This window comes from Anser cygnoides, chromosome 7, assembly GCF_040182565.1.
Source record: "Anser cygnoides isolate HZ-2024a breed goose chromosome 7, Taihu_goose_T2T_genome, whole genome shotgun sequence".
Taxonomy (NCBI): domain Eukaryota; kingdom Metazoa; phylum Chordata; class Aves; order Anseriformes; family Anatidae; genus Anser; species Anser cygnoides.
The window spans coordinates 1,392,618-1,413,878 of NC_089879.1; the positions used below are offsets into that span (position 1 = coordinate 1,392,618).

The 21,261-nt window shown below is 42.7% G+C and overlaps 1 long non-coding RNA gene across 3 annotated transcripts in view; it reads right to left on the reverse strand.

Moving 5' to 3' along the window:
- Positions 1 to 937: 937 nt before the first annotated feature.
- Positions 938 to 21,261, reverse strand: part of LOC106038934 (uncharacterized) — a 35,827-nt gene continuing 15,503 nt past the window's right edge. Inside the window, exons 5-7 of one of the 3 annotated variants that reach the window (XR_010832849.1) lie at positions 17,240 to 17,409; positions 17,061 to 17,114; positions 938 to 1,325 (exon numbers count right to left, since the gene is read on the reverse strand). This is a non-coding gene — a long non-coding RNA (uncharacterized lncRNA). Of the gene's footprint in view, positions 1,326 to 13,698; positions 16,347 to 16,379; positions 16,551 to 17,060; positions 17,115 to 17,239; positions 17,410 to 21,261 lie in introns of those variants that run through there. The other 2 variants (XR_001208914.3, XR_001208913.3) reach the window with 2 other exon arrangements.

The following is a 21,261-nucleotide window of genomic DNA, read 5'->3' on the forward strand; positions in this document are numbered from 1 at the left end:
CTGGATGGCAAAATAAATATTGCAACAAATGATATTTTTTTTCCTATGCTTTGTTCTCTCTGCCATACCTGCAGGTTTTATTTCTTCTTCTTCAAGAAATCTATAAGAGAGTCTGCTCAAATGAGCAATTAGACTTATCTCTCTTGCCCCATTTAAGATCACACTATGATTGTTCTCACTGTGAAACAGTTTGACTACATAAAACTTTACAGCCAGGTGGATTTGTTTAGTTTATAACATAAAAATATGCATATTATGGGGAGGAGGAGACCACAGTAAGAACCTGAAATCACTACATGTTTTTTCACACTTTTCCCTGGAATTGTTCCCATTCTCTAAAATGAAACAAGTCTTGCCATCTGTCTGCAAAATCCTCTTCATCTCAACCTGTGATGTTCCAAAGCCACTGCCTTTGCTACTGGTGTACATAAACCTCAAATTGCTACAGAAGGTGCAAGTACCAAAATAAAATGAATTAAGGCAGGAAAGGTCCCTGTAGGTATCAGGCCACCTCCGAAACTGCTCTAACCTGCCCATTACCTACCTGCTTCCAGACCAGCAGTGGCACCGATGAGCAAATGACACTCCCTATGGCCCCAAAACCTTTCCTGGTTTTATTTGTTGTCCCAGAACAGTTCCTGTGCTTTTACGATGGAGGAAATGAAGCTCCCCTGGCAGTGCAGGTCTCCCCGTGCAGAGCTGTGCCCCCGGAGGACAGGAAAAAGCCCCGGAGGCTGCTTTGGAAAGCATCCCAGCCCACCTGGGAAACCAGATCTGCTTTATTTGAGACGAGGGATGGCTGTAGCTAATGAACAGTCTGGGCAATGTGCTTTGGGTTAATTAACCTGCTTGTTGGCTGTGCCGTAACCACAGTGAGCTGCTTCCTAGACAAGCGGCTAGATGTAACAGAACACACAGCTATGCTGATCCAGGAAACGTTAATACTAGAAGATGCACCAAGGAGCGCAATGCCAGCCCCGACCGGTGCAGGCAGGATGCACCCAGGGATGCCCAGGAACGCCTGCAGCTGCTGGGACTGCCTTCACGGTGAGGGGGGACAGCACCCAGGGCTGACATCGTGTCTGCCTTCGGAAAGCAGTCAAAGAACGAGGGTGCAGCGTTTTTCTCTGGTTACCAAGGTCACTCTCTGATAGAAAATTACCTCTACGTGAATTTAATTTTCTGCAGCTGCTGCGGTGAGGGCTCCTCCTGTAGCTGGGCTCCCTGGCAGGAAGCAGTGCCGAGCAGGACGCGTCTCTGCCCACCGGGGCTGGCGTGCTGCGCCTCGGTGACCCCTCCACAAAGCACTGTTCTTGTCTCTGGGGCTGCAGAAACAAGAAACAAACAAACAAACAAAAAACAGTTATTCTATTATTGTCTGTCACATTTCTTCAGTGACAGGCAGGCTTCTGTACGGAGCACTTTTCCTGCCTTCTTTTTCTCATTCCCATCCTCCCAGTCTGACATCTGCCTTTGTCTGCCCTGCCCCTCAAACTGAGAAATACACAAAATTCATAACTACACCTATCTCTGGCCCCAGAAAGAGCCTTTATTCCTTTTACAACCCGGATTACTTTGAGGTGTTGCTTTCATCGCTTTATTTTTTACGCCGTGAAAACAGAGGGCAGAAGTTACTCGAGGCTGAGCTACATGCAGCCTGGGCAGAGAAGTGCCTTCGGGCCGAGGAACCCTTACTTTCGGGAGCTAGCAAGTGTTACCAAGGCCGGGGGAGAAGCCTGCTCGTGGGTACAGCTAAGGAAGCGAGCCCCTGGTGCACACTTAGCTGCGAAGGCCGGAGCCCCTGCTCCACAGCCCTAAAATGGGATTCTCCATTTAAAACCAGCCAAAACCCACTGTTCTTCATCAACTGTCACCCAGACTTCTCTACCCCCCAAAAACCCACGTTTCTGAGCACTGATAATCAATTTACTGTGACAACAAAAGGGAAAACATGCTGAAAAGACCTACAGCTCTTCTTCACGGAAACCTTACACATCATAATGGCATGGTTTCATCTGTTGTATTATAGAAATCTGCTTGCAATTATAAGACTTATTTCATATTTTAATGTAATTATGTTTGGCCTTTGCTCTAATAAATCCTTGAACCAGAACTGGAAGATAAGAAATTCAAATACCCTGAGCCTGCTAAAGATAAAATGCTGAAAGAAAGGTGATGTTGCTTAAATAGCTTTGCTTAAAAATCAATACAGAATACATTCATAAATTAACAATCACTCTAGACTAAAACATTTATTGCTGGAGGAACACTGCATAATTAAACTATGGGAATGAATAACAAATTAAAATTTAATTTTAATTTTTGGGTTCCTTTCTAAGCCTGTAGTAAAAAAAAAAAAATCCTTTGCTACATCTGAATTTATTTCTACTGGAGAAAATTACGTGCATTAGTTGGTCATGGCTCCCCAAACCGTTGTTCTACAAAGGTCAAGCTCCAGTGATTTTAAATGGAGTTGTGGCAAGCTTTGGAAACATATAGGGTAAGCTTGGGGCAACTGGCATAGTCTGAGAGAGAGAGAGAGAGAGAGAGAGAGAGAGAAGTGAAATGTTGCATTTATAATTAAAAAAAGGAAAATTCAGATTAGTTGAAGCATTTAAACCCCATTTAACCTTGACTGCCCCGTGTGAATCACTGCACTGAGAGGAGCTGTGCGTTGCCAGCCAGCCCCGGGTCCCGCAGGCATCCCGTGGCAGCACCACCCCACAGCAGCTAAGGCCACATCAGCATGCCGGCCTCTTAAGCTGCGTTGTGCTCAGTCTGCACCAAATATCACTTGTTTTCTTGAGACGGCGAGAGAACCATCTCAAAATACTCAAGTTGTTGTTTTTTTTTCACCTTAGTTTTTCTAGGGAGGTTTTTCTCATGTTATAATCACATGTTCACGCACAGAGTTGTTTCACACTAGAGGAAGAAGCAAAGGAAATGCAATTGGGATGGTTATTGTTTGCTCCTCAGAAATGGGAAAGGGATATAAACCTGCGGGAGCACAGTACAGGATCTAATTCTTTTTTCTTTTCTCATTTCACGTTCCATTTTACCTCCCTTGGTCAAAATCATCTCTCTCCATTCAGCATGAGGTGTCACTGATTAATCTAGTGGATAGAGAGTGTTAGGAGGAAGAATAATTACAACAGGCAAATATGATATGTTGGCTACACCGCTTACATTGTATGGGCACCTTTGGCCTTACAGCTGCAGCCCGAACAGCGGCAATTGCTGCTTTTCCAGGTAAAACATGCTTTGTGTTAAATGAGGCAGGGGATGGCGTAGGGTGGGGTGGAAAGGACAATTAACTTCTATAAATAATCAGAGAATTTCTTATAAATGTGCTGGCTATTCTGCAGATTTCCCTGGATATATTATAACCAAAGCACCTCCTGTTCAAACACCAGTCTCTTCAGATATACCTATTATCAGTCACTCAGTGATGAGGTGAACACTGAATAGTTACACAGAGGTAAATCTGAAGAAATTAATTCCATTCGCAGAGCTGCCAGAGAACTACAATCCAGGGTTTCAGTATTTTAAGACACATATGGTAGTTATGCACTCCCCGTGGAAAAGGAGATACGTGATTTAGATGTTTTGGGAGGGACTGATCCGGATGCATAAAAATGGAAGTAGCACTTTTAGTTTTTGGAAGATATCAGTAAAGGACAAAAATGTCTATATTGTGAAGGTCACATTTAAGAACATCATTAGCAGATCACTTGACCTTTACAGCATGGGTCAATGCTTACAAATACCACTTCATCAGAGAAATTAAATGCAACAAAGAAAGCGGGCCCTTTTCCTGAAACTTTTTGGTGTGTGGAGGGGAGGAAAGGTTCAGTGATCGTCTTCTTCAGCAGATGCAGCAGGGTTACACAGATTATCTTTGGGCTGCTCTCTTCATGAGAAATATTGACTCTCAGTGAGGGAAGGATCTTTGGAAATGTCTTTCTTAAAATGCGAGGAGGAAGCTCATCAGTACGCTTGGAGGAGTGATGAAATAGACAAGGAGCACCCATATTTGTACAGTCCTCTCTCACGGGGTTAACGATGACAGGCCAGAGAATGTTTTTTGTGCATCCTAAAAACATCCCAACAAGTAGAGTCTCCCCAGCCGTCTGCTCTACCCAACATGACAGAAAATAAGAGAAATATTTAGCAGAAAATAAGACATATCAAAGCCCTGTTCCTACTCCCCCCCTGAGTAACCACCTATAGCCACTGCTGCACACACACTTTCTGATGATGGTCAGACCCAACATGGCTGTTTTGTTCTTACTTATCCCCATGGAGGCACTGCACCCACGTGAATCCTTGTGGTACTTTCGCACTTATTAAATTAGATGAGATTTTCAAAGATTCATAGATTTTAGAGCCAGAAGAGACCATTATGGTCTATTCAAACTCATGCATCACGCAGGCTATAAGTTTCATCAAGTGATTCCTGTATGAAGACTATAATTTATAACAGAGTAAGAACATATTTTAAAGAAAGAAATTGAAGTTCTCTATAAAAAGGTCAGTTACTTCATGTAGGATGAATGACAGATGGGACCCAACAGCATAAACACGCACAGCACTTTTTTGATACCAAAATACATTTTTCCTTACACATTAATTTTGCCCATTGTAAGATTAAAAGCACAGTGCAAATACAGCCCTGGAGAAGGAATTCCACCTGTAAATACCCCATCATTTCTATTCCCCTAATGCATGCTAGAAAGACCATTACATGGAAAGGCAAAACATAGTTGCTACTGAGCATTAACAAAACAGCTAACCAGCGAGGCTGTTCATCTAGATAATTCTTTTCTTTTAATGCAGAGCGTTGCTTGATATTTTACAGGCAGTTAGCCAAATAAGCAACATACTCTCTTCATGCACAGGAGAAGGAACATATTTTATCCGTAAGGATTTACAGCTTCTGAAAACAAATGGCACCCTGGGCCACACTAACCAGTGCATGCTGAAATGAACAGCATTATAGTATGGAGATGATGTGCAAAGACATGGGAGGCTCATCACTGCAGTTCTCAAATATTAATGTAAGAAGTCCAAAGAAAAACGTTGACAATAGAAGCCTTCGTGAAAGGGCCCTGAGAAATGAAAGCAGAAGGTAGTCCCTACCCGGGTGTCATGCAGGTAGCAGGAACATCCAGCGATACCACTTTGGGTGTTCTAGATACATGATTAAGGTATTATTTGGAATATGAGGAGCCTCGATTCTCTAAAAGCCTCTGGCAAAATAGGGAGATGGACTCAAAAATATCTAAATTAGACACTCCAAAAGAGATTAAGAACCCCTTTCATTTTTTGTCTCAGATGTGAAATGGCATATATTTTTTTTTTAGGGACAAAGGCGGTCTTTCAAAAGGTCTCTATTATACAGTGGGACTCATCACAAGATATCTGTCATTACTTATTTAGATTGCACTAAGGCTGAGTAGGCTTTTAGCACTTATCCTTCCATAAGAAAAATACAGCAATTCTTGGGGAACATTTCTTGGAACAGGAGCAGAAAGAGAGAGGAAAAAAAAAAAAGGAAGAAAAAAAAGAAAAAAAAAAAAAGAAACAAAAAAAGGTGAAAATGAGAAATGCATTTTCTTCTCTATTCCTCTACCAGGGGCCAAATGCAATTTCTGAACTCTCAGATGACAGGACATCCCTGAAACCCACGGATAAGCTCTCCTTCCCGAGAGGTCTGTGGGAGACTCGCAGTGGGACTGACAGCATCCCTAGGGGGTCCCTGCGAAATGCAGCAGCAAAGGCTCATTCATGTCTACAGACAGCAGAGCCAGCACCCCAAAGGCAACACACGCAGCATTTGGCTGGGCTTTCATTAGAGGGGATGCTCTTCCCCAGCACTGCCAATCACGCCACAGCCACCTGAAGGCCAGCCACACGGAAGCAGTGAGAGCCCAACACCGTCCACAAGTCTGATAGCCATCAAAGCTCCCGGCTGGGCACAAAAAAAGGTGCCTGACTTGAAAGGAACTCAATATCTGAATTCTTAAAGAAAACATGCATCTTGCAAGTGACTACCATAGTCATGGTGCATCAGTAAAACCAGCCACACTTCAGATACCTTCCACATTGCTGCTTATTTGCATCACTTGCATAGTTTATATGGATGCATGTCTAATAAGATGAAGAGTCATCGGGGCACATTTGTCTCACCATTTCGTAACGTGTCCTAGACTTTTGGCAACTGACATGGCTACTGCTAAAGGAAAATTTACCAAAGCAAGCAGTGATTTTCCATAGCATGGGTGGACATTTTTCACATAAAGGCTGCTACCATTTGCAGTTCCTACCACATTTTCTGCATGTCTTTCATAATATCCATACTTACACTGGAAGTGAAACAAATCTTTTGTAAGGCAAATATTCTTTGTGCTGCCTATTCCCTTTAAAAGGGACTTACTGGTCAGTAGACTAAAGAGAAAGATTACTTCTGAGCTCTTTTAGGAACTTTTTTTTTTTTTTTTCACCCCAAAGAAAAGAAATAGGGCAGAAAGAAATTTCAGACTCAGAAGATATCTTGACTCATAGGCTATTAAAATTTAAGTGGCAAATGTATCATACCACTGACTGTCCCCAGACACTGCTAATCAGCTCCCTGGTGACACACTGCTACAGGAAATCTTCAAGAGCAATTCTGCATCTTCCTATTCTCAGCCACAGCCCACTTCTCCAGCCCACTTCACAACGTGTTCATATTGTTTTTCATATGCACTGTGAAACACTGTGGTAAAAAAACTGCTATCTGATTTTCTCCTAAGACAACTATCCAGTGAGAAAACAAAGTGAAACACACAAAAGAAAAGCCAACACAGCCAGAAGCGCAACACGTTGCAGGACAGGACTGAAACCCTGGAGACTTGGATGCCCTTATCCTGCTCTCAGCAACTTAAATAAATCACTGCACTTCCATTCTCCCTACCAGGTAAGTGGAAGAGATGATGATGATGACTGCTCCATAAAATCCTTTGAGATATTCTGTTATTATAAAAATAAAAATAAAAAAGTGGAAGTATTTGCTTGCTTATATTATTATACTATTTTCTACCACTATTCTTATCATAAATTTCCTCAAATGGTGAATTAAAGACAGTTGGTAAGTTAGCAAACATGCAGTTCAGTGGTCTTGCTGGACCTAAACAAATCTGTGCAGAAATCAGCAATATTCTACACGTTTGAGGTACAAGAACTTCAGAAAAAGTTTCCCAGTTCTATGTACTGGTGCAAAAGTTGTAAGGTGTGGATCACTACAGAAAAGATATCTTGGTCACAAGAGGACCTCTTCATGGAGGGTGGCTGAAGGGAGGGAGCATCAGCATCTCTTATGAAGTCACATCTTCCTGACAATGTCCCATCTCATACAGGAAGCACTCAGTTTGAAATTACTCTCCTAAAATTCATGTGTCTTCAAACAGAATAACGGTGCCAACATAAACTGGAAAAAATACAAAAAAAATTCCAAATGCATGAGAATGGAAAGTTAATGCCATGCTTTACAAAAAAAAAAATCTTTTATCATAAACTGGATGGCTGCATTTTCATGGGTACAAATACAGTTTGTTCAATTGAACTGACATGGGAGTTTTTATAGAGATAATAGAAGGAACTTCCAGGAAAAATAAGAGAGAGAGAGAGATTCTTGCCAGAATCAATCATAAAGTCTTAAAGAGAATATGAGAAAAGCCAAGCAAGGGTGCCCAACAATTCAGAAGTTTGAGAGGATACAGAAAAACATAATTGAGTTATGACTTAAAAGACCAGTGAACAATCAAGAAGTTATGTAGAAACAGGCACTGAAATATTAAAATAGTGAAATCTGAAATAACAGCTAAGAAAGTAACTCAATAAAGACAACACAATTGAAAAGTTATCACAATGGCAGAATTGAAGATTTTATGAATGAGTGCGGTATATCTGAATAGCTGTATTTTTGCAGAAATATTTTAATTCGAAGAAACAAAAAGTGCAAAAAAGAATAAGGCTGGCAGCGAGATAACAAGGAGATTGTTATGGATTTCAATAGAGTATTGTTACCATGCGAATGGAAGATGTACCCAATGTGAAGTAGCTTTAAGTATGAAGAGGAAAAATGAAAGGACAAGTCAAGTCATAAGTCATTTGGGGAATTAGTGAACTACCATAAGCGTAACAGTTCACCGTTACTTTAGAAGAGAAAAAAAATTATAATATATGGGAAAATTTACAGGAATGGAAAAATAGAATATTTTTATAGAGGATACACAGTTCCTTCTTCCTAGGTGATGCTGCCCTGCTGAGTGTTTCCTGGCATGAGCTGTGCTTACCATGCTTTGCAGTCTTCTTCAGTATTTCGTCTTCCTTTGTGGGGTTTGCCCCGGAGGGAGTTTCCACCCGTTGATCGCTGGTGGGACGGTTTGAGCAGGGTCTGCACGTGAACCAGCTCTGCAAGCAGGAAGGCTTTGTGTCTGTCGTGGCTTACTGCAGCGCAGTAAAACAGTTGCTGGAGCATGGCACAAAGTTAGACATTATGAGGAGCCCGAGCAGATTGGCTTGGGGGGGGTAGTCAGAAGACACAAATGTACAAACACTTCATGTCAGGCCCATCACATTTGCTCAGAAACTTTGAATACTGACAGGAGAATTACGGAGACACACCTCACGTGCAGGTGTGGCCTGAGCTCCATCGCACAGGGGAAAGCCACCACCACACCACACTAAGGCATTTCCGTGCTTCTTGCCATTTTCAGAGGCTCTCTAGAGCCAGACAGAGATGCTGCTGGACAGACACACAAGGTGGGAGGCATCCGAAGTTCAGCAGAGTGCCAGCACCATCCACAACTGAATGCGAACACTTGCTTTCTCGTGTAAAACTGTACAAAACTTCTCGGGCAATTTGCTCTCCTATGGAGTACCCTGGTGAGGAACACTGCTTTCTGCGTGTTGAGCACTTGAGTAGAAGAACTATTTTTTCTTGTGTGATTAATGAAGCTTCACATGCACAGAATGACCTATTGCATGTTTCACTGGTGTAACAGCATAGATGTGTGGAAAGGCAACACATAACTAAGTTCATTAAATAGTACCGTGTTTAGATGCCAAATTCCCAGGAACGCCAGCAACATCTCAGACCGACACCTCCCTCCTCTCTCAAGGGAAGCCGATCTGATACAGTCATAAACGTTCATCTGCTGACTTGGTAGGAGCACAACCTCACCGTGTTTGGCGGAGGATCCTCAGGAGCTAGATGTAGGACTGGCTGCAGCTGTTGGGATGTATTTTCACAGCGTTTGGAGCCAATATTTAAAATATGCTTGTATCTGGGCTTGCTTGGGCGCTGCCACTGGCAGAGAAGCAGCACCAGCGCCTGATGTGGTGTCAAGCCACGCACGAGCAGCAGCAGCGCTCATCTCTTCGGGCAGCATGCGCGTCCCCTGCTAGAACAGGGCTTTGTCTCACCAGTAATCCCTCACAATCGGAGCCACAGCTCTGGGGCTTTCCACAGCCTCATCTCCAGCCGCCAGCTGAAACAGCACATCCCAGGCTGACGTCCTGTACACGCTCAGCTCCTGCCCACAGACCATGACTGCTCCACCTGGGACCCGAAAAGATCCCTGAGCCTGACAAGAGCCGTTCCCTGCATCTGCTGGAGAACTTGAGGAAGCAACCTTCGTTCTTTTCTTTAGCACGCCTCAGATGTCAAATGCTGTACAACGAGCCCCGAACGACACACGTGCTCCAGCGACGCACGTCCTAGCCATGCCTGGCCAGCCCCGCGTGTCGGCAGGAGCAGGGGCCGCGGGTGCCCGCTGGGCTGCCCTCCTGCAGCACGCAGCTCCCTGGCCTGCAGGGATTTTAAACAACTGTAATCATGTAATGGCTACGCAGTGCTTCTCACAGTGGCTGTCTGCAAAAGCACAAATTGATTTTAAGAAGGCCCTTCTGATTTTTATCCTGACAGCACAGGTCGTGCATCTTTCCTGGGCTGCCATCTGGTACATTTTTGCTTCCCACAAGAGCTGGGGCACAGGAATCACCCTTTTTTTCCTGCAGCAGTGCCTGGATAGGAAGCTGGCCACCCTCTCCTGACATCTGCCCCAGCAAACCACACTTCTACTTGTTCCTTTGTACTTATGCCAACTGCAAGCTGCAGCACGGGACGTCAGAGCACGCTGGTCCCATGTAGTCAGCAGGGATTGTTTCCCTTTTCTCCTGCAGGTATTAGCACCAATGCTTTTGTCCTATAAAGTCTCAGATTAAAATGTTAATTAATTATAGCATACCTTCTCACATATGTACTGCTCACATTTTGCCTGTTATACGTAACTTTGATTTTTAAAAAGTTGAAATTCGTTTCAGCTAGCAAGTCAAGGCAGCAAGGTGGCTTTCACCTAGAAAATTCACATGAATTTGGCTAAGAGATACACAGCTCAAATATATATATATATTACGACCACGAAACATATCATAGACACAACAGAAATGGTGCATCAGTCCTGCCTCAGATAGAAGGGAGTTGTATACACAAAACATCTCTGTTGTCTGGTTTTGTTTTACAACAAAAGTATATGAGCATATGAAAAGTATAAAAAGAGTATATGAAAGGCTGTTAAAACAGAAAATGTTTGATTAATCAAGAAAAATCTAGTCGGCTGGGATGAACTGTAGTGATGTGCTCAAAGAATCACGTTTTCCAGGCAAGCACGCCAGCTCGTGTCCCACTGGCTGGCAAGCATCTACTAAAGCAGAAACTTTTTACATTTAGAATAATGAAAATCTTGTTACGCTAACTTAAGGCAATTCTCCGCTGTTAAATTTAATTTCCCATCAATAAATCTAATTATCTAATTCAGTTCCTGATTCTTAATAAAAATGGTTTCCTATGCCATTATAGACACAATCTCTAATATCTGAGAATCAATGGGATTACGAACTGTGTAAAAACAATTTCTGCAAACAGATGGATTTCACATGCAGATGGAAAAACACAAAAACGTGTTAGTGGCTATGCCAGCTTCAAATGTCTATCAGTTTGGAAAAGAAATAAAAAATTACTGTAGTGTTGTTTTTTTTTCATCTTGCCACTCCGAGGAGCAAGCAAAATATATGATGTGCTCTCTGGAATTTGACGAGGCTTAGTGTGCTCCTTTTCAGTAACTGAACTATCTTAAATATATCCCAATCAGAAAAATTAGGAGTGTCATTGAGGTTATTTGACACTGCAAACACTGGAAGCCTGTCTCTTGAATGGGAAAATTACTGTTATAACTGTCCATGCAGATTTTGACTGACCCACTTCACCACAGTTCTGACAGCTAGGAGATGATTTTTCAGAACACATTTGTATGCCAAAATGCTACTGAAGAAAAAGCAAAGTGTATGTTTCCTATCGCCCTATACGAGCATGCCAAGCAGCACAGTGGGGCTGTTCTGCCCCAGCTTCCAGCGAGGTGATGCTCTGCTGGCCCGCGCAGCTCGATGCCACCCAAAGAGGGGGAAAGAAAGGTTCCTCCTTGGCCAAAATCTGCTCTCTGTGTCCCATTTACACGGCTCTCCAGAGTATCTGAAGTTAATGTTTCAGGAACTGATTTTGAACATCAGGTCAGGAACTGCTCAAAACTTCAGGAAAACGGTGACTGAACGGATTTAAATCAGAAATAAGCTAAAAAAGTGTCACTGTCAGCGAGCGGCTGCCACTTACAAGCCACACCACTCATTAACAGAAGAGTAGGAGACAAAAAATGGAATCAAAGGAGACCTTAGCAAACTTAAAGAAAAGACACAAAGAGAAAACTGTACAGAGCACAGTGCACAACCGAAACACAGCTGGTGTGTAGCTTTTAATTGTTTGTAAAGGAAACTAATCCCCATGTATGTGGGAGGTGGGACAGCTTTAATTTTCAAGTCATTTACGAAGTATTTTGTTCAGAGGTACTTTTTAGGCGAAAGCACTTTTCTGTTTGTTTGGGAGTTGTTTTTTGATTGCTTTCTAATATTATTTAGCTGTGGGAAGCATCATTATCGCCCGCCTGCCACTTTTAGCTTTGTCTTTCCTCCTCCTGCAATGAGGCCAGCTGCAGGACGCAGCGCAGGACGCGCAGCACCACACAGCAGCAGGCGCAGGGACACCCACAGCATGCCCCATCCATCGTGCCCCAAGGCTCAGACTGCAGTCACGTTAAGCTTCCCACGTTCCTCAGTCTTCCTATTAGATTCCCAATTCCATGCCCTGCAAATGCATTTCCTACCCAAGCAAAAGTATTAGCATTCACTCCTTCCTCGTCTTAGAGAGACTGGTCCTGAAGATGGGACTGCAGGGGAATGACAGCAGTGAGGGGAAAGCACAAACGCACGTTTTACCACTCAGATTCTGAAGGGAACCTCCTCCTCGTTACAGAGGTAAAGCCACTCTGCACAAACGTGCTTCCCCTCCCCTGCTCCCGGTCCCTGGAGAAACCTCCCAGGTTTTCACTTGGAAAATCAAATTCCCACAGTGGGGGCTCCAGACCTGGCTTCACGCACAGCCCAGTTCCCCAGTAAAAATTACCAAAAACATAACAGGAAGTTCGAAAAACAATGCTGCAGTCCCTCTCAGGAAGGCTCAGGAATGCAGAAAATCTGTTTTACGCCTAAATACTCTGAGCACCTGGGATCAATTTCTATAGAAGAATGGGGAGGGAGAGACAAGAGCAAATATCAAGGGCAGATGATTTGTAGGGTTCTTTTCTAAATCTAGTTGGGCTATCGATGGCACTTTCTCCTTTCATTGCTGTGGTGACCCCTAGAATAAATGAGTTATATAAGAGAGCAGGTGAATTTTTCTGGAATGATTTCTGAAATCCCATTGAGTAATTTGAATATCAGCAGCACACTTACAAACACGCAGGAGTTAAGATCTTGCCATGTTGTATGATACAGATTATAAATGTATTTTACAGAGTGAGAGCCACAAAATTCCTTAAATTCCTTGGGCAAAAGTCCTGTAACCCAGAGGAGGGGAACAAACTGCAATTCCTTTCTGGTTCAAAGGGACCCGTTCAAAGCTGACGATGCCCAGAGCGAGCCATTCCCCAGGCAGCAGAGATTACCGAGATGCTGCCCTGACATCTCTCCTGTTTGCTTCACAAGGCCTCACACTACGTATGAATATGTATATGAAGTACTAACTTGCTCTCTCTGGACAGAAAAGAAAGTTCAAATAATTATTCATTTGTGATCACTCTCCAATTAATTTAAAGGGTATCCAGATAACCCTCAGTGTCCTATTGACTAGGATTAGTAGAGAGTACGGTGAAAAACAGGAGGAGTGAACACCTGCATAAGAATGCCCTCACTGACGTTCGGAGAGGGAAAAATCTCCCTCACAGACCTGCAGCCGTCAAAGGGAACATGGAGAAGGCTGGGGTTAGGCCACAACCTCCACCGGGGCCACCAGAATTTTTCCTGAAGTCCTTCATCAAGGGAGGTTTGGAGAAAAACTAAGTAGGAATGCTTAAATAGGACAGAACACGGTAACAACAAAGGCGCTCCAGATATTACACCGACATGCGTTAAGCTGGACCACACAGGCTAGGGTGCTTTAGCTGGGAAACAAAATGATCTATGAGGAGCTCAACGGAGGGCTACAGAGCCCAGGTGCCTCCAGGAGTAGGGGCAGAGGGACCAGGGCTTCATGGCCACCAGCAGGGCTGTGCTCAGAGAGGTGCTGAGCCCCCGCAGCAGCAGCGAAGCACGTAAAGCTGAGACAAAGCTCCTGCCCGAGCGGCGGATCCCAGTGCCTCGTGGCGGGCCTGCGGGGAAGCAGCCGGTGTGCGCAGGGAGGATTTCGTTGTCACTGACGGCGTGGCACCAGGCGTGATCTTAAATTAATAAGCATTTACCGAGCTAATAAGAAGTTTTCGGTCAGACAGGCATCCCCTTTCATCTTACCTTCACTCATCCTTGGTACAGCGAGAAAAAAAAATAGCGATTTGCTGTAGCACGTGTACATCAATTGCTGGGTTTGTGTTGCCTCAAGTCCAATCATGTCATCTCCATGCAAAAGCCTTCCTTGACAAGTTGCTAATTTACCCTACACCTCACTCCTTTTATCTTCTGCTGGCATGACAGGAGATTGTTTATTTTGCAAAAGGGGCTGTTTTTCATGGGAAAGTTGATGGACTTTTTTTCTTTTCTCCCTTTTCTGTATTTTATTTTCCAAAATTCATGCTACGGGCAGCCAGGAAGTCTGTCTGAACCACGGCAGATTCACTCAGGGCATCAGGTAGCCTCTGCCCAGCAGACCAGTAGAAGTATTTAATTAAGGCAATTCAGTCATTATACCTCTTTTTTTTTCTCAACTGTAAGTTGTCTGATCAATGCATTTTATTGTATAACACTTAATAAGAATGCAGATGTAACTGCAAATGAAGTAAATGACTTTTTTTTTTTCCCGCTCAAGTACAGCCACGCCAGGGAATATTGATACTACTGTAGAAACATTGCTCTTTGAATTTTCTTCCTCTATATACATTTCTTACTCGTATCACTCCAGATGTGGTTAGTATTATCCCAGAAATGTAAACGTCTGCTCATTCGATTTGGCTTCAGTTCTGCTACAACTAGTTAACCTGATTCTAGGGAACGTCTGCTCGGAACTGACAGATCAGGCAAAGCACAAGCCTGTGAGCTCAGCAGCCCGAAGCACGCCTTTAGCAAAAGCATCTCTGTGAAGTGACTGACATTAAATGACATTATACGGTAAAAACCCCATGGCAGACTACATGACTAGCCATCATAAGGACTTTTTAATTTAAAAATAGCTAAACCAATATGTATCCCAAAGATATGTATTTAGCAGGGAAAATATTCTCCGCTCAGAAGGATTGGTATAGTACTTAGTTTATGGTCTAATATACACAAAGAAAAGAAACATTCACGGTTATTTGGGCTCAGGAGTTCTCCTTCCAATGATCTGTGCACTTTCCAGCAGTCCCTGCTGGGCTGACAAGTAAAAACCTAATAGCATGGGTAGTAAGGGTACTAGAGGGACCCAACAGTAAAGGTACATGTGTAGCAGAAATACTTTCTCCTTCCCACAAACAAAAACCAGGAGTTGCCAGCGCCAGTCCTGAGAACACTTCCCAGAGCTGTGCTCCAGCCTGAACCAAGGCCCCTTTGGGAAAAGACCGTGAAACGTCCATCCGCATTTTCAGAACACAAGTTTCAGTTAAAGTAAATGTATATCCCAGTCAGCTCCAGGAGTTACACGTATCTAACTTGCTAGCCTCAAGAAGTTAATAAACCAGGGTGCCACCATAATGCCTCTGTAATGAGAATCGTGGAAAAAGCAAAGGGCACCGTCCTCCCCACAAACCTGTGGTAACCCATGTGAAGTCCTAAAGAGTAAAACAGAAAAGTTGCAGCTCTTTTTTTGTTTGTTTGTGTGGTTTTTTTTTTGGTTGTTTGTTTTTAGTGTTTAACTGGGCATTAACATTTGAACTTCTTTTTCTTCTTTATGCAGCATTTCACCACTGCTGTTTTGTTTCTTCTAAACAAAGAAAAGTTCAGCTGCAGTTTGGGAACGAGCCAGGTTACTTCAGGGCTGCTTCTGGATACTGCAAGAATATCTGTGCAACTGCTTAAATGTTCAGAATCTGCCGGTTCCACGACTTGAATACAAATAAATACCACAGGGAAAAAAGAAAAGAAAAAAAAAAAAAACAAGAGTAACAAATGCCTTCTCCAATAGCTTCTGCAGTTTTCAGAGGCTCTCCAAGAGCTTATGTAGTCCTGTAAGCATTCCAAACATTCCTGGTATTTATCATAATACAGCAGACTGGTATTTCATCCCACCCCATTTTCTGTCTATGACCTCAGAAAGGTATGAGAAAGCCCTCACAAAACTGCCTCAAGAGAATATCTGCTCAGAAGCATCAATCAGAACAGTTCATACCTATTTATGATAGCTGTTTTGAATCATATCCCATGTAAAAATATATATATATACTTCAGCATGCTTGACCTTACATGTCTTCAGCTGATGTCTTATATAAATAATGTCAACACATGGAATCTGCAAAATTCATGTTCTCTTCCACTGGTTCCCTCATCCAGCATCCAGTTCCCAGAATTCAAATCTCATTATCTGTGGATATTTTATCACAGCAAGGGCCAGCAAAACAGCGCAATTAGGTCCAAAGCCTATGAGTGCAGCATATAGAAGACAAAGGCATCTGATTTACTATTACAGCCTTACAAATGTTTTTCGCTGCAACCTTGGCAGACGAATTGAGGACTGAACCCAAGATCTCCAGCAGGGCTGTAGGAATAATTGATTTTTCAGTTCAGTAGCCAAACTGGAAAAGAAAATTGTTTACAATGACCCAAAATGTTTTTAGCTGTTTTTCTCATTACAATGAAGCATCGGGTGAGGACGTGCTGCTTCTCCTTCGGCCAGCAGCCTGGCCACGAGGATTTTCAGCCAACACACAGGTAGCCTGTATTGAACTCTCTGAGTCCTCTCTCTGCCCACCCCCAGAAGAAGGGCTCTCACCATGATTCTGTAACACATTTGGAAGGAAGTTGCTCTCGTTCTCTCAGTGCTCCGGTTTCCATGGACTACTTCCCCACCCATGAGAAGAGAACCGGGTGCCCCCCCCCCAACACATGAGATCTGTCCCAGCCACCGGGTGATTGCGTTGTGCTTGGCACTCAAGTGCTCTGCATCAGGTGAATCATGAACAGTAGGGCTGTCTGCCCCGGCCGAACACATGCAACGGTTGGGATGTTTCCCTGAGGGCGGAGGAACGGTTTCAAATCCCCTTACACTGAACGTCTCTTTCCCGAATTAAAACTCAGATTTCTATTGTCTGGGACCGAGGTCAGCAATGGACGCCTGCAGAGAACTGTATGAACAGGGAAAGCACGTACTTTGTACTTGTATATCTCTAAAACATCCTTGTAGACACCAGCAACTGCCTAACACTCTTTCTTTCTTATTTAGTAGTCTCTGATGGATACTTATTCCAGTCTTAACTATGTCTGTGTGCGTCAGTTATTTGCAAACTTACCATTAGCCACCAACCACAAGGGCAGCCTTCCTTCCCTGGACTTTGATGTAGCCACTAAAAAGAAAAGCAAATCAAAACCTTTCAAAATTTGACTAAAATTTCTGATTACTTCCAGGTAACCAACAGTGACATTTTTCAGCTTTTGGAAAACCAGACGGCACACTTAGCTTAAATTGTACCTGTGCAGCTGGAGCTGCAGCAGACCCAGCTCTTCAGGGGGTTGGTCCAGACGGGAATTCTGTTTGCAGTCACCAGCCAGTCCCTGGCACACGTGCGAGCACCAGCTTCCCAGGAACTATCACAGAGGCTGTCATCAGAGCAGAGCAAGGATGTTTGGCAGGCAGGCAGGCTGGTAAAAACCAGAACGAAGGTGCCATTAACAGGGAACGGCTTTTTCTTGCTGCACTCAGATATGCTGACGTCAACAGCTGAAGTGCCTGCTCTTCCTTGGGTCTTAGTCACATCATTCAACTGAATATAGCAAAAGATTAGTAAAAACTACAGAATAAAATTATCTCTGTTTTGAATTAGAAACACTAAAGATGTAAATTCTTCCTTATAATATATTTGTTGAGAAATATAATTACCTAAGAAATAGAAATGTTTTGCAAAATGTTGGAATATGCTCATTCAACTATTTCCTTAAAGTAATTGGGTTAGAAATCCCTAGTTTCCTTTTATAAACAAAGTCATAAAATACCTTAAAAATCTTGCAGGAAATTCAAGAAAATTTATGCAACAAGGTATGAAAAAGTAAATCTCTGTTATGGTCATAGATACGTCCCAAACACATGTGTATTTTAATTAATCCCATTAATTTTTACAGGATTACTTGCTTGTATAAACTCAAAAGAAAGCAGCTTTCTGAACAGAAACAAAATTTTGAGCTTCAAAGTATGCCTTTCATAATAACACTGAAAAATACAAAACATTTATTGCTGCATGGAAAGCTTGATTTGTTTTTCTCATATATATTTTCACAGCAGTGTCAGCAACTGATAACATTATGTACACTAGGCAAGTACTACGCTATGCAGGACATGAAGTAATTATTCATTTTATTGTAGGCTTATTGAGGTAGCTACATTTGAGCTTGAAGTTAATATGACAATCACGGAAACAGTATTTTAAGCTTTTATAACTTTAATATAATAGTTCCTTCCATTTGTATATCTAAGATAATAGTAGGCTCCAAATATTTTAAAAATAAAAAATAAAAAACTCACTTCTGGCACTGAATTATACTAGGAGCAAAAAAAAAAAAAAAAACCAATGTAGTATTCCTTAATTTTTCTTATAATGAAATTCTTATCCTTTACTTTCAAAGCTTAGTTTAAACTAAGATTTATTAGTCCCTTAACATTAATTACATTAATCATATCTGAAAGCATTCACCATCCTCTAGGTTCCTGCGTTACCTTACACAGAGACATTCGGCTCCAAAGCAAAACATTGACTCCAATATGGCCATTCACTAAACCAGGGTCATCTGAAAGCCTGGATGCTTCCTCAAGCTCAATGTCATTCCAAAGGGTACTGCCTAAAGGCCTATCATTTTTAGAAGGTAATATACGAGGTTATAGGAAGTATTTCCATGTGTTGTTGTACCTTGCAGGTCAGGTTTTCTAAATGCTACGGTTTCTGCTCTTAGTTAGACATGCCATTGCATCTGAATATTTATCAGCACTCAAGAGTTTAAGAACAATTAACACATCCTAAAGGAACAACGGGTATTTAGTTTCTTGTGTTCTCCTCATTTTTAATTTTTTCTCACATTTACTAGGCTCAGTGCACTCATTAACATTCATTTCAACCTGATTAGCAAATACTCCAGAATTTTTGGTCAATCAAATAATTACTTGTACTTCATAAATATGTTTTCACAGATACAGAGGTTTTAACGATTACACCCTGCCACTAGATAAAAGAAGATTGTCCCAAGTAGGAAAGTGTAAGAGTTTAGTTAAAGTGTGTTGCAAGATATTTTAAAAATAGCCTTCCTTTCTTTTGGTTCAACGGACGCCATAAAGAAATTCAGGACTTAGACTGAAGGCTCAATTTTTTCTTCAATGCCATATTCACAAGAATACACATGCACAACCTCACACAGCACAGTTTAGTTAACTAGACTTTAACATCTCGGTAGTTTGTGCATGCTGTGATAAGCGTGTGCTATATCTGTAACGCATAAAATTACTTCTGTGTAGGGGTTCAAATTATCAAATGAATTCATTGCATCTTCTTCCTAAAAATAACACAAATCACGGCACAATCATTATACGTCCAGCCGAACGAATCCTTTTTCAAGTTTTTTTTCCATGCTGCCTCCAAAACCCATATATTAAAATCTAAAAAAAATTCTAACAGACAACATGCTATGAAACCAAGACTGCTATTTAAAACAACTATGAGTAGGTTTTACGAATATATGTATGTATATATATATACGCACACATACATGCTTGTAAAAAAGCTAACAACAAAAAAAGGCAAATGCTTTGCATTTGTTTTTTCTCGGTAAATACGCTTCCCAGCACTACAAATACTGATAACAAACTAACATCTCCCGGTGTAACGAAAGAGAAACGTGTTCAAAGCTGCAGGAAAGTGGCAGCATCATGTATCAGGAAAAACATCTAACAGCACGGGTAACAACAACTACCTGGCCTGTCATCTGTAATTAGGCACTGGGAATCATAGTACATGTTTTTCTTTGCACCGAAGTGTGTACACTGTTTTTCTTGTTGAACAACAACAACAAAAATCCCACCACTCGTGCGGTTTACCCCTCATCAAGCAGCAGAGCTGTTTCTAGGGAGCAGACGGAGCGGGGGCATTGCTGCTGCTGGCCGCGGGGCTCGTGCTGCGCTCGGACGCTGGCACTGACTGCAGCTGGCCCAGGCCTGGGCAGCAGAGAGGGGCCTGAGCGCTGAGCCCCCGCACGAGCAGCAGCATGGCGCAGCGTGCGACCTGGGCTGGGAACGGACTCACGGGCAAGGCAGGTGCTGGACCTGCTCCTGGGGAACAGCTTTCAGGGCAATCAGACTGCCGTGTACACTTTAAACCTCAGCAATCTCTGCGGGCTGCTCGGATCCTGTAGGATTATTTGGCAATCCCTCGGTATTTCTCTATTTCTGCAACGCGAACATCACAAGGGCATGAGGAGGAAGGGTGGAGAAACGCAGCCAGAGCTGCCCCTGCACCCAGCCAGCCTGCAAAAGGCACCCCCGCGACGTCAGGCACAAATCAACATCAGGTCTGGGTGTGCAAAGAGCACCAGGCCAGGCATCAGCACTGAATATCGAACCTGCAGCAGTGCAACAAGATACCAGAAATGTACCGGAGAAGCTTTTTCACATCCAGACATCAGCTCTGAGACATGCCACCGCCGCCAGCCTGGCTCCCCTGAGGGAAGGAAGAAGGCTGCCTGCAAACAGTGAGGGAAAAAATACTGTTCCTTGAGCCCGCAAGGGAATCTGCATTTCCAACAAAGATTTTTTTCTAGTCCTCCTTAAAGACAAAGTTTGAATTATTTGAAGATGGGTATATACAACCTCTACAGCAGCTATATTGCAGCAACAAAAGCTGAGACTAATTTTGGGACAGCTCAAGAAAGCTGAAATGTGTTTTAATGAAGAAACCAGTCTCTTCCCTTCAGGGCACTACTTGGCTGAGACCAAAAACCCACAGATAACAGATGGTCAGCAATTTCATAATAACCTGGCAGGCCTGACACTACCTACTGGGACAGGATCTGTGGCAGAAAGATAAAAATGGCACTGCATAATGATGGGAGAGGGCTGAACGTTCACAGACGCTTACGGAGCGACTAATTAGGTCTTACACTATCAAAACACTTGAAAGTGAAGTCTTTTTGGACCCTAGGCATACAGGCAGACCTACACAAACAAACAAATATGATTTAAGCATGTACCAGAAATTATTCAGACCTCACAGATTTGACAGCAGTAGGGACCAACAGCATAAGCAGCATAAATAATATTCATATAAGGCTCGTTACAAAGCTAAAATAAAGCCAGGCATTCCTAATAATATGGCAGATTTTTAAAAGAATGCACCAGTTTCTTCGCCTTTTAAGATAAGAAGCCAGAAATAACTGCCTGGCCATAAATGCAGAAAGCAATGGTGAAAAGAAGGAAAGGCAAGGTAAGCAAGCTGGGAAGCATACAAAACAGGAAGA